The sequence below is a fragment of the Artibeus jamaicensis genome, unplaced genomic scaffold, assembly GCF_021234435.1.
Source record: "Artibeus jamaicensis isolate MK-2021 breed Jamaican fruit bat unplaced genomic scaffold, CSHL_Jam_final contig_473, whole genome shotgun sequence".
NCBI lineage: Eukaryota > Metazoa > Chordata > Mammalia > Chiroptera > Phyllostomidae > Artibeus > Artibeus jamaicensis.
The window spans coordinates 2,575,155-2,590,951 of record NW_026521851.1 but is presented as its reverse complement, the minus strand read 5'-3'; the positions used below and the strand labels follow the sequence as shown (position 1 = coordinate 2,590,951).

Here is a 15,797-nt window from a genome sequence, read left to right as displayed (position 1 = left end):
GGAAGACGGTGGGTGGTGACAGCCCTGGCAGCCTGAGCAGAGATGTTGGGGTCAGCAGCAACTGGACCCCCATCGCCAGGCCTGCTGAGCAGGTCGGGTGACCTCGCCAACACAGACGCTCCAAAACCTGAGGTGACACAATGCACTCTACACGGCGACTGACATGCCCAAGGCACCAAAGGGACACCAAGTGGGAGAGACCACTATCATTTTTTAACAAGCATCTCACTTTAACAGATTCTAAGTAGCAAATTCCTAAAAAGTCGAACCATTTACATTTTGACAGTTCAACCTCTAAGAAACAGGACACTTAACAGAGTAGAGAAAGAACACATATTTCACTGGAATCAGGGGAAAGGGACATAAATGTGCATCCGAGAAGCCCCTCACCATGGTAGCAGAATGGAGGTGATGAGCTGTGATAAATATTTGCAAGCAGAAAGCAAGCCTCTTTGGTTAACCTGAAGAATATATCCATTGGAAAAGTGCAGCTCTAATTTGTATTTGGAGCCCGTATCACGCATTTGCTGTATTTCCTCCAGGGCTGCAGCAGCGCCTGACAGCGAGCTTACAGCAGCTGTCACAGCTGAAGCCAAATCCCTCGGCAATTACCTCCCCCTCTCCCACCAGGTGCCCGGTCATTTCCAGTGCACATTCCATCGTCACGTTAAAAAAGGCATTCAGTTTAAAAATTGCATTATTTTCACATGACGAGTACAACTGAATATTACTTCATGTTCAGCGAGGGTGTAATAAAAAATAATGAGGCTGTTTGTTGCAGCGTGATAACAGAGCTGCTTGTGCCAGCGGGCTCCAGGCCTCACCAGGGCCCAGCCTCCTCTCGTCTCACCTACTGGGACCAAGCGTGCAAACTGCAGTCCTGCTGCCTTCGGATGCCAGAAGCTGGCTAAATACAGTTAGTAATAAACACATTAATGTACTAATTGAAGACACTTTGAGAATAAGAGACTATCTCGCAAGGTACAAAGATAGGGAGACGCACAGTGGTACTCAGGAAGCTTGGAGGAGAGTGAGGGCATGCCATATTTACCAAAACTGCAGCACAGGCCAGTCCTGGATCCATTCATGCAATCCTCACACAGCCCTGTAACACAAAGACTGCCCACACACACAGATGGGAAAGCAAGGCCCAGAGGAACTGGCCACTCACAGAAGGCTGACCACACTTCCTCCCAGGCACTTATCATCAACCTGTTTATATCTATTGGGGTGGCCAAAAAGTTCATGTGATTTTTTTGCATACGATGGCCCTACTAGTGCTTAGTTGTCTAACTTCATTCAAAACAATTTGGTTAGATGGTATCGTGACAGCTGTCACATCAGCATGCATTTAAAAAACAAGTTATCAAAATCAGTGAATTTTTGTGTAGCCATTTTAATACTGAAAATGGAAGAAGTATGTGATATTTTGGCATATTATGTTATATTCCTTCAAGAAAGGTAAAAATGCAACTGAAATGCAAAAAATGATTTGTGCTGTGTATGGAGAATGCGCTGTGACTGATCAAACGTGTCAAAAGTAATTTGCGAAGTTTTGTGCTAGAAATTTCTCACTGCACGGCGCTCTGGGGTCAGGCAGATCAGCTGAAGTTGATAGCAATCAAATCAAGAAATTAACTGAGAACAATCAACATGTTGCCATGCAGGACATAGCTGACATATTCAAAATATCCAATCAGTGAAGTTATTGGTGAAAATGAAAACTACGTCTTATATTTTAGGGAAAAAGTAATACTGACCAATTGGCTAACCCAGCAGATATAATGTCCCGAGCCCTACGCTGCTTTGAGAGGCTCGGCTGGTTTTTACTGTTTGCTGCATGGAGAAGCCTTTCTCCATCACTAACACGCACCCACTACCTGGGGTCTTGCTGAAAAGCAGATTCTGACCTGTGGGTCTTGGGTGGCCCTAAGTCTGCACTTCTAACTTGTACTCAGTATGAGGGAGCCAGAAGGGGGTCAGAGAGCATGTGGACCCCAGGTGAGATGACAGCCGTTTTTTATAAGACTTTGGAGCCATCAACAGAGTAGTGAAATAAGCCCATGGACCTTGGACAGACTGGAAGTGAGAGCATGTGGAGATGGTTCAGATACTGGTGCACACCAACCACGTAAGGGACAGAACAAATGTAATAAAACACTGAACTCCCCTATGAAGTGAATAAGCCAGCTCCCTTGTGCAATGCTCCCCTCAGCCTGTGCCCCCACACTGCCCCCACACTATCATGGCTGCCTGGCTGGGTGGCTTTGGGTTCTGGGGAGAGAGGCCACGGCTGTCACTTAGACAGTGATTTCACAATGGAACCCAGCCTGACGCACTTACCAGCACTTCCAGTTTGTCTGGGAGCTGTTTTTATTGACCTGCCAGTATGAAAAGGGTTCCTTTTACACAGACAATACGCTGACCGGGACTTCCGCCAAGATGGAGGTGTAGGTGGAAGCATTGTGCCTTCTCACACAACCAAGTTTAAAAACAACCAAGTTTTAGCAACAAAAACACAGCCAAACCACAAAAAAATTGAACTATAGGGAAGTCTGACAACAACAAACCCTTCGGCCAAACCAGTAAGAGGGGCAGAGCCAGCAGCAGAGCGGGGTCGGGCAGGAAAGATCCACCGGACCGACCCGGGTGCGTAATCTAGGTGCTCAACCCAGGCGCGCCAGCAGCCATGGGCGGATCCCAGGTGTGGAGTAGCGGGCAGACCCACTGAGGGCTGACCACGGTCACACATTCGCGTGCAGATAAACCGGTGAAGGAGCAAGCGGTGAGACAGACCCTGCAGGCCCCAGTGGCAGGAAGCGGCAGAGGGGACCACCATTGTCCCTCTCTGACCCACCCCCACATACAGCATCACAAGCCAGCGACCTGAGTGGCCCCGCCCTGGTGAACACCTATAGCGCCTCTCCTCATGTGTAACAGGCACGAACAGATCAAAACATGGCTCAAGAACAACTCGAGCCCCAGATCCGATAAATCTAAGTGATAAAGAAATAGCCAAACTTTCAAATGCACAGTTCAAAACACTGGCGATCAGGATGCTCACAGAACTGGTTGATTTTAGTCACAAATTAGAGGAACATATGAAGGCTAAACTAATTGAAATGAATGGAAATGCATAGGAAACCAATAGTAATGGAAAGGAAACTGGGACTCAAATCAAAGGAGTGGATCAGAAAGAGGAAAAAAATGACCAAACAGAAAAATATGAAGAAACAAGAATTCAAAAAAATGAGGAGAGGCTTAGGAACCTTCAGGATATCTTTAAACGTTCCAACATCCAAATTATAGGGGTACCAGAAGGGGAAAGGAACAGCCACCAGTGTAAAACTTACTTGAACAAATAACAAAAAAGAACTTCCCCAATCTGGCAAAGGAAATAGACTTCCAGGAAATCCAGGAAGCACAGAGAGTCCCAAAGAAGTTGGACCCAATAAGGAACACACCAAGGCACATCATAATTACATTAGCCAAGATTCAAATGAAGTAGAGAATCCTACAAGCAGCAAGAGATAAGGGGACAGTCACCTACAAAGGAGTTCCCATCAGACTGTCAGCTGATTTCTCAAAAGAGACCTTACAGGCAAGAATGGGCTGGAAAGAAGTATTCCAAGTCATGAAATCCAAGACCTACATCCAAGATTGCTCTATCCAGCAAAGCTTTCATTTAGAATAGAAGGACTGATAAAGTACTTCTCAGATAAGATCAAATTCAAGGAGTTCATCATCACCAAGCCCTTATTATATGAAATGTTAAAGGGACTTACCTAAGAAAAAGAAGATAAAAAATCTGAAGAGTGAGGGCCCTGGCTGGTGTAGCTCAGTGGATTGAGCACGGGCCTGTGAACCACATGATCGCGGTTCGATTCCCAGTCAGGGTACATGCCTGGGTTGCAGGCCAGTTCCCAGCAGGGGACTCATGAGAGGCAACCATACATTGATATTTCTCTCCTTCTCTCCTTCCCTTCCCCTCTAAATATAAATAAATAAAATCTTTTAAAAAAATATGAAGAGTGAAAGGACAGCAAACTCACAGTTATTAAGAACCACATCTGAAACAAAAGCAAACTAAGAGGACAGCTAGATCAGGAGCAGAACCATAGAAATGAAGATCACATGGAGGGTTAGCAACAGGGGAGTGGGAGAAGGAGAAGGGGGGAGAAGGTACAGAGAATAAGTAGCATAGACAGTAGGTAGAAAATAGATAGGGGGAGGGCAAGAATAGTATGGGAAATATAGAATCTAAAGAACTTGAGACACGTGGTCATAAACTAAAGGGGGGAGTGGTGGGGGAGGGGGTGTGCAGGGTGGAGGGAAATGAAGGGGGAAATATAACTGTAATGGCATAATCAATAAAATATATTAAAAAAAAAGAAAATACGCTGACCACCGACGGACTGAACCCCAACTCACGAAAGCCTGCCTGCTCCCTTTAATTCAATCCTCATTAATGTCCTGGCACATTCCTCCTCCAAGCTGCTGTGTCCTGAGAACCTTCTGACTATGTATCTGAGAGCTTCTGAGAAGTAGCTTTACCTCTTACTATATCCCATGTGCATTAAATCTGGTTGTTGTCAGCAGACACTTGTGTGCATAAGGACACAAACTTGGTACACACAGACACACATATACACAGGCACACACGTAGGCTCTGTTCTCTGTTCCCCGAACACATACACAGGCTCACATATACACAAGCACACATGCAGGCTCTGTTCTCTGTTCCCAGAACAAAGATTCGACACCGCTGGTACCGACTGGCTCCAAAGGTGAGCGCCGCTCAATGAGGAAACAGGGCAGGTTTGTCCACCTGGGTCACAAGGTCTCTGCTGAATTAAGCTTTGCTACCCAGCCCAGAGGCCTAGCCTCCTCTCATTTCTTGCCCTTGCATTTCAGTGGCATGTGCCATGGCTGTGCCTAAAGGCCTGAATACACCCAATAACCATCCTAATTGTCTTAACCCACAAAAACTAAAGGTGCCCTTTTGTACACTTTGCTTTTGAGTTTCTAGTTCCCCATATTCTAGAACCAAGGGCAACAAATTTTGATTCAACTCACAAGAAATCATATTCCACAACCAAAATGCTAAAAACGAATTCTGCTTATATTCTATTGTTTTATTTTTTTTAATTTCGAAGGCTGTTAATTAATTAACTATGAATGGCTAGCACAGGGGTGTCCAAGCCACAGCCTACAGGCTGCATGTGGCCCAGGATGGCTACAAATGTGGCCCAACACAAAATTGTAAATGTATTCAAAACCTTTTTCTTGATCATCAGTTTTTGTTACTGTTTGTGTATTTAATGTGTAGCCCAACACAAGTTCTTCCAGTGCGGCCCAGAGACACCACAAGGATGGCATCTTCTGTTCCTAGAAACACTTGACTTGGCACCATTCCTTATTTTAAAAAACAAAGAAACAAAATAAAACTTGAAGAAACAAAATCACTAATTTATCTTCATGCAAATTCTGAACTAATAAATTTATTGTCAGAAAGAAGTATGTTAGAAGAAACTTCATGAGCAATCAGATCAATGGCAGCACTTAAGAGGGAGCAACATGCAAAGTCACCCAGTCCTCTGGCCTCCGCCCTGTCCATGCCTTTCCCAGCCGCCCTCACCAGCACCCCCATCTCTCACCAGACATCTTCAAAACCACTAAGCAGTTTCTGCGCTGCATGCCCTTCCCGGTGGCCCTGAACCTAAGGCCGCACCCTCAACCTGAGTGTACTACTTCCCCGATAACAGTTCTTTTAATGGCTTCTCACTGCTCCAAGGAAAAAGACCCCAAAACCCTTTAGCCTGCAAGGCCCTGCACTGCATGGCCAGGTGCCAGCTAGCCTCCCCTGCTCCTCCAGGCCTGCTGCACCTGCCACTGGACCTGTCCCCCTCTGGCTAGGATACAGTCACCATTCACAGGGCCACTTGAGCATCCTCTCCAAAGGTGAGCCTTCCTGAGCCACCAGGCCTCCTTGGTGCATTTGCTCCATGCTCCACACTCCTCAGCGTACTCAGTCAGTGATTACTCATAACACACTTCATGATCGCTCATAAGTCTGGGCTGCTGTGCGGACAAATGGAGCTGCTTTTAGAACCATCTAGGTAAGATCCCATTTCATTTGTGACCAAAGCTGCTGCTGTGGATCCCACCGAGGGGTTTCCTGGTTATACTCAGCCAGGACACAGGGGAATGTGGGAAGCAAGTCACTGACCCTGTCCAGTGCACTGATGACAGATTCTAATGTATCACAAGTACCCACTGCATCAACATATAGCCCAACTAAAGCACGGGGAGAAAAGCAGTCCAGTCCTGAATTCTCCTCCCACTTCCACATAACATAACAAAACTCTGATTACATGTCTTTCCACATGCAATCTAAGCAAATCAAACAAACAATACTCTTGAAAAGTCAAGAAATGCTTTAAGAACTCTGGTCATTAAAAGTCTCTTATGTCACACCAGGTACCTTACTCAGACTTGGCATTACACTTGTTTTTCAAGACCTTTGTCCAGGTCTGGACTTGCCATAATGGGCCTCAGTCATGTCCTGGTCACGTTTCCACCATTGGCTCCAACCATAAGACCACCATATGCACTGCACCCTATGGCTGTCTGCTGAGCCAACCAGGTTAAACTCTGTGGAAACCAGACGTCTAATGAATGTTCATGCTTTTGTTAGAACCTGAGGCAATCACATCACCAGCCAGTTTGGACCCGGAAAATGCTCCATAAATGTAAGTTTGGTTGCATTCCTTCTGTTAGATGCTCCTGTATTCTTCCTGCAACCTTACAACCCTTTAGAGCGGATACCTATTACTTAGGGGGTTGGGGAGGGGAGCCAGGACCAACACACTGCATTCCAGGCAGTCGACAGGCAGCAGGTAAGCCATGACTTCTGTCACAACGTGCCAGGCCTGCTGCAATAGGATGACATGGACTGTAAATATCAAACGACAACCTCAACAGCTTCCTTCAAACATTATTCACCACTGAAGAAATATTTACTGAGGACATCATACATGCTAGGAAATCTCAGAGCCTGAGATAAATCCCTGAATAAATACAAGGACCTAAACTCATTACTAGACTTATGCTCTGGCTGGAGAAGAGAGACAATGAACAAAAACATGATAAATTAGTAAATTACGTCAGAAGTGAAAAGTTCTGTGAAGAAAAATGGAACCGTGTGAGGAAGGTCAGGAGCACCACTGCGGTGGGGAGACTGAAGTTCTGACAGTCAGGCCCACAGAGGGGTGATGTCAGGGCAGACACCTGAGGCAGGGAGGGGTCAGCCACATGACTGTCCGAGGGGGGTGGGAGGGGCCACCACCTGTTCACGAAACTGGCCGTCACTGCAGCTGGAGCAGAGGAGGCCTGGGGAGCGTGGTGGCCAGTGACCTATAGACCATAGGTGCCACGTCCTCTTCCAACCACGTTGTCTGACAAGGTCCAGGCACGGAGGAGTCGAGTTCAAGGAACTCATCTCCCCAGAGGAGAATGTGGCATCCAAAATGGGTTAACAATTGGCTGTTTTATTTTAATATTTTACTCTTGCTACTGAATATAGACATTGTACTGTACTTACTTATTCCTGTGAAAATCACCCAAGAGGAGGGGACAGTTCAGGGGAAAACATTAGTATTCCCCACGGAACTGCCTGAAAGGATGGAAAAATCTCCACAGATTCCCCTCTCCCTTATACAGGGGAGTACGACAGCCAGGGTAATATAATTGTTAACCATAAGGGAAAACATGTCAAGTTGTATAAATTACCCTGGTTTGAGCAACTTAAAGCAATCAGGACCACCATGGTGTACCAGAAATAAGAAAAATAAGTTAGATTTCTTAAGTCAACAGTTAAGGCCAGTTAATAAAGAACCAGGTTATTGTTGCAGACACAGGTTGTGCTGCCAACAGTTGAGGGAATGGAAGAACAGATCAGAAAGACTTTCCCACGACTGTTCCCTACCCACAGATACAAAGGGTCTTCCAAGAAGACGAGTAGAAACTATATAGACCCTGACCCACAGCCCAGAGATACGGTCAGGACGGTTGAGATGCATCTGCAAGGCAGAGGCAACTGTGGCTGGATTTCCTGTCTGTCTCTCCTTACATGTTTGTTTGGGTGATCAAAAGGTGGTGGGATTGTTAGACACTTGTATTTCAGGTTCATTGATTAGCATAGTTCCAATGAAGTTGTACAAAATAATTTCTTGACCAAAAAACAAAATCCCCTCTAATGAAATAGCTCCTGAATGTCTAAAAGTTGTTAGAGTGACAACCCCTCCTTTACCTTGAATAGGAATATATATCAATTAGAATTAAACAGGCAAAGAAAGCTATTACAAACTAAGTACGTAGAAAGTTACTAGGGAGTCAGAGTTTATAATACACAGAGAAACACTTTAGACAGAAAAGGATAGATAGCTAAGTTAGACATCACAAAGGCCTTATAATAAATTTCCTATTACCTCTACTCAATCTAGCATATCCTTTTGCCCTGTGACAAATTCTGAGAAACTTTAATATACAATAAGATATTCAAATTCTGTACATACAGCTACTTCTAATTGTCTGATTAATGGCTCTCCTGGTCAAAATAATCTTTGTTTATTATAACTGAATCTATGGGAACTTTTGTATTTTTCCTGGTTACCTTTGTATTGATTTTTTCTGCTTAACTGATCATGCTATACTGCAAATGTTAATCACTACCTAAAATAAAAATATAAAAACCTGCTTGTACTTGCAATAAACAGAACAGAGCTTCACTGTCCTTTGAGGCATGTTGTCATCTGTTACCCATCGCCAATGCCTTACCCACCTTTCGGGAATCCCTGGACCCTGCTGCGGCTGATCCGAGGCATGTAGGGGTGCTACATCAGGAGGGGCCTTGAGCCCAGGGCAACAACTTGGGTTTCACTGAGGGATCGGGGAGCCTCCAGGTCCCGTACAAATGCAGCCCACAGGGAGGTGAGGAAGAAACAGGGAAGACTCACGGGGGTGACCGCAGCCCCTCAGGGCACGTGATGCTGACTCAGACCAGGATGGGGGTTGTGGGGAGAAGCGATCAAGTTCTGGATGTTCAGCAAGTATTGTGTCCTCTTATGTTCCAGGACTGTGATAAGGGGTCAGAAGTTCATCTCAAGTATTCCATCATTGTTTCTAACTTTTTTGCCATATGGCCAAATAAAATGTTATCTATATGATTTGGTTTTCTTATAGTATGTAGTTATCAGAGCAAACAAGTTGAGACAATTTCAAAAAAAGCCCTTATTTTTACTCTTGCAGAAAGTCTGTATTTATTCACTTAAAAATTGCAGGTAGCTCTCAACTTGCACATTAGGGCAAGACCATAAAAATGGCTATGCAAAGCAATCTTTAAGAAAATTGTTGATTGTTCTGTTACTTTCAAAACTTTTTGTCCAAACATTTAAAATTTTTGCTTAGTATCAGTTATAAAAATACAGAAGACATGAAAATACATTTCTCCAAAGAAGACATACAGATGGCCAATAGACATATGAAAAGATGCTCAAAGTCACTAATCCTCAAGGAAATGCAAATCAAAACCACAGTGAGATACCACCTCACTCTGGCCGCAATGACTATAATCAGTAAGTCAACAAACAACCAGAGCTGGAGAGGATGTAGAGAAAGGGGAACACACATGCACTGTTGGTGGGAATGCAGCCTGGTGCAGCCGCTATGGAAAACAGTACAGGGATTCCTCAAAAAACTAAAAATAGGTATACCATATGATCCAGCAATTTTATTTCTGGGCATTTATCCAAAGAAAACAAAAAACTAATTAAAAAACATATATGCACCCCTATGGTCATAGCAGCATTATTTATAACCAACATATGGAAGCAACTCAGGTGTCCACTGATAAACAGATAAAGAAAATGTGATATGTGTGTGTATATGTGTAATGGAATATTACACAGCAATGAACAATAATGAAATCCTGCCATTTGTGACAGCATAGATGGACCTAGAGGGTTTTATGCTAAGTGAAATAGCAGGCAGAGAAAGATAGATACCATATGATCTCAATTATATGTGAAATCTAAAAACAAAAAATCAAAATAAACAAACAAAACAAAAACAGATTCATAGAAACAGAGACTGAAGGGATAGTTACCAGAAGGAAGGGGGTAGGGGCAGGTGAAAGGGAAGGAGGAACATAAGCAATAATATTGTGACAAGTTGGCATGGTGACAAATGATTTCTAAAGTGCAGTGATCAGACTGTAAGGAATAAAAGTGTCAAATCAATATATTATACACATGAAACTCATATGACTAACATAATATTACCTGTACAAATTATACTTAAATAAAAAATTTTGAGTGCAGCAAAACAAAAAAAATAGTAAAACAAAGATTTGTTTCATACACTATACTGCCAAACATTAGAAACACTGAGAATTTTAGAAAAGAATTTGACTATGAAGTTGAAAATACACATGCCTGCAACCTGAGGCCCAAGGATGAAAAAATTATTGAATTATGTAGTCTTCATTTTCACATATCTAAACAGGATTTACAGACTACCTAGAAATGTTTTCCAATCTTTACAACAGTATACTTGAATCCACCACCTACTTAATATTCACAGCAAAAAGAAAATTAATTTACAATTATGAGTATTTTTACATTTAAATTTAATTTACATATTTCAATTCCCCCTTCAGTTAAGAAATTTGAGATGATTCCAATAAAGAGTACATAAAAAGGTATTTTGACACCTGAGATTGCCACTGCCACTGAATAGATATTTCAGACATAAACTTCTTAGTATTTCCTAGGCTCTGTATAGGAAGGGATGTGTGAGGAAATTAAACAGGGTGACTTATAAGAGCCAAAACTACTTCCTGGGAAATACTGTGACTTCTCCCCAGACGCCACCAGAGGGCTGCTGAAAGACAGGTGGGCAGCGCAGGCTCCCAGGTTCCTTCTGAGGTTCCACCCAGTTCTCAGGATTCCAAAAATCTGGAATCTTATTACCTGTAAAATCACATCTGCAGAAGAAAAGGCACAGAAGCCAGAAGGAGACTTGATTCTTGCTGAAAAATAAAGGGTTTTACTCTGAGGCTGAGGTTACTTCAGCATATTCTAGAAAGAAAATGTTGGAAGCCATAATGATCAGGACAAGAAAAGCCCAGAGCCTTCCCCCCTGTGCGTTCCCAGCAGTCATGACCTAGGACTTCACATCTGCATGCCCAGCCCTGACTGTAGGCCTGTTTCTTGTGTGTCCTCAACAAATGCTTACCGACTGAATTCAAGACCTGTCCCTCTGAGCAAATATAAAGATGTACAAAGTCATCTAAATACCGAATTAACTGCAAATGGTTTGCATGCAACATAAAAGTAGACAAAGACAGAAAGCTGAAGTGCAGCCCATCACACTCAATCAAGAAAAAAGAGGCAGCATTTAGTTTTTCATTTTAAATTGTTTCCTGTGCGGTACACCTAGGAGGGCTTGACTCCCCGGTGGCCTGATAAGAGCAAAGATGCAGAGGAAAGCAGGAGCAGCCTTCCCAGAGGGTGGGGGCAGACCTTCGGAAGGAAGCAATGGGAGTCCAGTGTGCCCGGGGTGAAGCTACTTCCTCTGGGCAGCTGGAAGATTCTGGGGGCCTGGAGGATGGAGCAGAAAACTAGTATCCCTACAAATATCAGACAGCTTATTTAGAGTTTCCTCTAAAAAACCTTTTTAAAAGTTCCTAGTTCTGTGGTATCTTCCGGTAATTATCTTAGTGGGAGGACACCCCACAGAACTGCCCACCTGTCCAGCAGGGTGCATGTGCAGGTTGCTATCCAGGGGCTAGAGTGGAGCTCCCCTGAGCCGCTGAGCATCACGTACCCTCAGACAGAGCTGAATGTTCACCTCTGACGGGCAGACAACATGCTTCTCGAGACATGCAGCCCTGCAGTGAGCACTGCTAACGGATGAGAGTCACACCGAAGCTGCAGCCTGGACCTGAGAACTTCGTAACTAGCTACCTTGAACCACTAGTGATACCACCCCTAAGGAACACTCTAAGGAACATATAAATGTTTTTTTAAATACAGCACAATACCCAGCAAATACAAGCTAGAAATACCAAGACCAAGGGCGACTCCACTTGACTGACATGTACACATGCTACGTTCCACCACGTGACACGCACAGAAACAAGGTGGACATTAATCAGAAATTCACCTGGTGGAAACAGGTACAGAAAGGCACCGTAAAAGGGCCATCGATAGCTAACAAAGAATTACTGGATGAGATAAAGAGAAAAATAAAAGGCCATCTAAATACCTAAAATGATCACTTACAGTACATTAAATTTCTCTCCCCAAAAGGACAAAAAATTCTGTTCAACTGATGGAGTGTAAGCTTGTACAAGGAGGAATTCAGAGAAGGATAAAGCAATCCATGAACCTCTAAGAGCAGCCTAAATGCCAATTTAGTAAAGTGTTCCCACTGTAAAATTAAACCTGTGAACACGAAAATGAATTGGAGCCCTGGCACCACACACTGCCTTGCAGCGTTGCTGGGAGAACAGAAATCTGGGCACTGCCTCTCGGGCCCCACGGCCCACTGTCTGCAAGGTGGGGCTTCTTCGGCCTCCACTCTCCTTTCCTGTAGGCCTCCCGGCTTTCTCCTCCAATATCCTATCCCGCCATGCAAAGCTGATAAAAATACCAGTTCTGCACTGCTTTCTTCAAACACCCTGTGGATGACGCAGTAAACAGAAGTGTCTTTGGTGCAGAAGTATCATTTCCTGCTATTCTGGCATTCAGAGCTTTCTCTCCCCATCCACGTTTTCTCATGCGCTGAATGTTTGTGTCCCCGGAATTTACCTGTGAATGCCCTCAGTGATGGTGTTAGGAGGATGGAGCCCCCATGAATGGGATTAGCGTTCTTAACACAAGAGGTCACAGAGAGTCGGAGCTGGCCCCTTCCGCCATGAGAGGAAAGGAAGAGCGGTCTGCGTCCCAGGATAGGGCCCTCACCCCAGGCTGGCACCTGATCCCCAACTTCTGGCTTCCACAACGAGGAGAAATAAATGCCTGTAGTCTGTCAGTCAACCAGTCTGTGGTTCTGTGTCACAGCCACCCAAAGAGCCCAAGAAAGTATGCAGGACACAGCAGGCGCTCCCTAAATATCAATTAGCCAGACACGAGCTACAAGACTGGGTGGGAGGGCCTGGGGAGCAGAAAGGCCGGACAGCACAGTCCTGCTCCTTCAGGCCACAGCTGTGCTGCTGCGGACACGAGCTTCATACTGGCCAGGTGGGTCCACATGGCACAGCTGTGGACCCTCCAATGTCGCGCACATCCCCCTCTCTGAGGGACACAAGAAGGCATTTTCTGTAACCACGGCCTCATGCTGTGCTGTGGAGAGATTAACCAAATGCAGGAAAGGTGTGACACTTACTTTGATAAGCCTCCCCACCCAGTGCTGATGCTGGGCTCCAAAGGGTGGACCCATCTACAGCTAAGGACCAGAAACGAAATCTACTGACACTGTTTTAAAGAGCGTGCATTTGCTTTAGCCACCTCTGCTCAGCAACACATTTAACTGGCTTAAAAAATAAATACAAAAACAGATACCAAAAACTGACAAAAACATATAGTTCTTTGATTTTCTTTTTATATAAGGCTACTTAGAGACAAAGCAATTCAATCAGTAACATATCACATCTCATAATCCTCACTCATTATGCTAAAATCATCCTTTTCTTAAGAGTACCACAGATTTAACTTTATACAAGGAAAAGCAAGTATACTCCAATTACAAGCAGTTGTAATTTTAGGAGCGTCATTTCAAAAAATACCATTATACAAGTGACTCCTACAAAGCCAACTATGAGGGGCAAGATCAAACCAACATTTGATTACAAAAATCAGTTATATTTTTAAACTGGATACATCTCTTTTTTTCAATGACAATTCCTTAAAATACCTCCATTTGGAAAAAAAATAATATAACTTTGAGACTTGTTTTTATTTCAAGTGATTATTGGGTGTTGCTTTTTTCTTTTTTCTAAAAGAGTTCACTGTTAAATGATTTGATTGATGATGAGTCTGAAACTACCACAACTGTGCTATGAAGAGAAGAGATGTAAGTCAACCTCCTCTTTTAAATAAATCAAATACCAGGGATAACATCGGAAACATTTATTTTAAAAGGCATTCAACCTATCACTAAGGTTACATTTCGCCCTCACCACTGATACTAGTGGAAACTAAGGCTTGGTTTTTTTTCACAACTCAGAGTTTTTTTCCAGAATAAATAAAATACAGTTGTCTTTCACAATCAATTTTAGCTACTTTTCTCAGAACTTCCACACTGCATTCACTTTAAAATGAAGGGCACACCCCCTGACAGTAAGGGAAGCGGCTGCTGAGCCAGGAGGCAGAGGGCAGTGCAACAGGGAGAAGGGCAGTGAACCGAGACTCCCAAGTGGGAGCCAGCAGGCAAGAGCAGATGTCTGCAGGGTGGAGGGAGGGCTCCTCAGGGTTGTCACCCCCTTCAGCTTACATTGGGCACAGAAAAATCTTCAGCGGAAAGCCCTTGGGTGTTCATTGCATCTCACTGTGTTCTGAGCAGCACATGAATCCGAAGACGCTGCCTGCCCGCCACAGGCAGCCACTGAGACCCAGGAGACCAGAGTGCCAGGACAGAGCTGACCCACCCTGAGGAAGCCCTGGGGCCTGCATCCACAGGGCACCTCGCACGCAGACCTCCATACAGGGTCCTGCCCATGGGTGCTATGGACAGACAAACTCACTGTCACAAACACCGGAAGCCTCCAAAATAACAAAAGCACCCACCTCCCACAGGCCTAAATGGCCATAAGGAGCCACGCTTCCCATGGGGAACATCCTATTATTGCTTACTTATTAACAGATGGGCACCTAAGGAGTTTCTCTTTATTCCCATAACAGACTACGCTGGGTAAACGAAGCACCATGGCCCTCTGCTGAGGGTTGTGCAGACCCCACTGCACATCCACCACAAGGGGGTCACAGCTGAGTCTCCCAGGAAGGTCTCCACTGCAGCCCAGACTCCACCCTGCAGACAGAGCACTCGTCTCCAAAGAGAACGAAGCAATGATTATGGTGGTTGGCATGGTTCCCGACACTGACAAAGGGGATGCATGTTAGCTACCACTGTGCTTTTTCCTGTTTCCATCATGTCACCAAAGGCTTCCAGGTCCAGCCCTATACCAAATAGCATTCAGACACCATGTGACATGCACGCCACCCTCTCCATCCCAGATGGGAGCTCCAGACTTTAAACCTGGCCTCCTGCACTGTCCTGTCACCTCAAAGAGCACACATTTCACACTGATCACTTCCTGTCTCCACTGCAAAGTAGCGATATGTGTTTAGTCACTTTTAAATGGCTATCACAATGGGATGCAAGTTGGACTGTAAAGATGTAGTAAGTCGCCTCTCAAACATGCAGACCCAGACGCTGCTGTCTGAGTGAAGATGCTGAGACCCAAGGTTTTTCTGAATAAACACAATTACATCACATTCCCCAAGACAATGCCTTCAAAGCACCCCAGTCGGCCCACTGTGCAAGCAGTGCCATTGACAACACAGGGAAAAGGTGTGAAGGACATGGAAAGGAAACAGAAACACCTGGGCCCAGAGGGTCACACTTTTATTTTATTTTATTTTATTTTTGAATCCTTACCCAAGGATATGTTTCTTGACGTCAGACAGAGAAGGAAGAGAGGGAGAGAAACATCGATCTGCTGCCTCCCGTACACA

The 15,797-nt window shown here is 44.5% G+C and overlaps 1 protein-coding gene across 2 annotated transcripts in view; it reads right to left on the bottom strand.

Moving 5' to 3' along the window:
* The window catches only part of RYR2 (ryanodine receptor 2), a 544,399-nt gene that overhangs the window by 387,118 nt on the left and 141,484 nt on the right, over nucleotides 1-15,797 (bottom strand). The gene's annotated exons all lie outside the window — the stretch shown is intronic.